We start from the raw sequence: 1,783 nt of genomic DNA on the forward strand, positions 1-1,783 counted from the left end.
CCCCCCCCCCCCCCCCCTGCCAAGGCTGCACAGCTAGGCTGGGAGCAGAGCCCGGACAGCCCGGGTGCGGTGCGTGAGACGTTTGTCGGTTGCCTGGGTGACCCCACCCTCACCGCCCCCCCTGCCCAGCCCCCAACCCCAAGGCACATCCGCCGACCGCCCCCTTCCCCCACCAGCCCTCCCGGAGTGTTTTTCTTCCCTCCTCCTGGGTGTTTTGGTTTCGGGCCCCGGAGCGGCCGGCCGCGTAACAGGCGGTTCCCGCCGGCAGGGTCAGCCCAGGGCTGGCGGGGAGCCAGGAGCAGCGCCAGGGCCAGGGTGGGGAGGACTCAGGGAGCGATCACCGCCCTTGCCCCCCCAAAACCCATGTCCCGCTGGCTCCACCTGGACAGCGGGGCCCAGCGTGGTCGCGGCCCCCATCTGTGGCCACGGGGGCCCCCTCGCTGGAGAGGGGCGGGTGACTCCGGGCGGGGTTTCCCGCGTCCTTGCCAAGGTTCCGTGCGCTCTGTTCGTTATTAAACATTGATGGAGGCTGCAGGGTGCGGGCCCAAGAGGCCTCCCAGTTGGGGGAACGAGAGCAGGGCGCAGACGCCCCAACCCCAGTGGGGTGGGGGGTGTTCCGGCCAGGACCCGAGGGAGGGGCTGGGGGCAGGAGGATGGGACAAGTGCCTGGAAGGCAGGGAGAATTCTTAGCTATGACACCTAATCACAAGCAACCAAAGGAATACGTAAATTGGTCTCCATCAAATTAAAAAGAAAAACAACAAAAATTGACCAAGGTCATTCCTAAGAAAGTTGAAAAGGCAGGGGCGCCTGGGTGGCTCAGTCGGTTAAGCATCCGACTTTGGCTCAGGTCATGATCTTGAGGTTTGTGAGTTCGAGCCCCGTGTTGACAGCCTGGAGCTTGCTTCAGGTTCTGTGTCCTCCCCACCCCCACCCCCACCCCCCCGCTTGTGCTCTGTCTCTCTCTCTCTGTCTTTCAAAACTGAATAAACATTAAAAAAGATTCTAAAAAGAAAGTTGAAAAGGCAACCCACAGAATGGAAGGAGAATTATCTGCAAATCTCGTATCTGACAAGGGATCCATATCCAGAATATATGAAGCACTCTTACAACTCAAAAGGAAACAAATAGCCCGATTAAAAAATAAGGAAAAGAGGGACTTAATGTGACAGCCTGTCAACATTTGAAGATATTGGTACTTGATATCCTGTTAAGGAAAACGTGCCTCCGAATTTTAAGCTGGAGGGTCACTGGAACAACTTTTCGAAGAGAATCACAACTACGTGATTTTCTTAGATTTTCAGTACATACTAAGAATTGTGTACAAACTGGATTGTCTGTACTGACCCTCAGAACAACCAATGAAAACTCAATTATGAAAAAAAATATGGAAAGCATTCAAATAGATGTTTCTCCGAAGAAGGTCTATAAATGGCCAATAAGCACATGAAAAAGCTCAGAAAGAAAGAAAGAAAGAAAGAAAGAAAGAAAGAACAAATGAAAGAAAGAAAGGAGGGAGGGAGAGAGGAATGAAAGGGAGGAAGGAAGGAAGGAAGGAAGGAAGGAAGGAAGGTGAGTGAATAAATACACAGGGATAACGTCCACGCGATGGAATATTACTCAGCCATCGTAAAGGAATGGAGTTCGGACACACGCTACAACACGGATGAAGCTCTGAGACATTTATGCTGAGTTTCTTTCGCTGAAGAACACACACGGGAGGCCACGTGTCGTATGATCCCGTTTATATGAAATGTCCAAAGAGACAGATCCATAGAGAGAC

The sequence above is a fragment of the Herpailurus yagouaroundi genome, unplaced genomic scaffold (assembly GCF_014898765.1).
Source record: "Herpailurus yagouaroundi ecotype Mexico unplaced genomic scaffold, PumYag 193, whole genome shotgun sequence".
Lineage (NCBI taxonomy): Eukaryota > Metazoa > Chordata > Mammalia > Carnivora > Felidae > Herpailurus > Herpailurus yagouaroundi.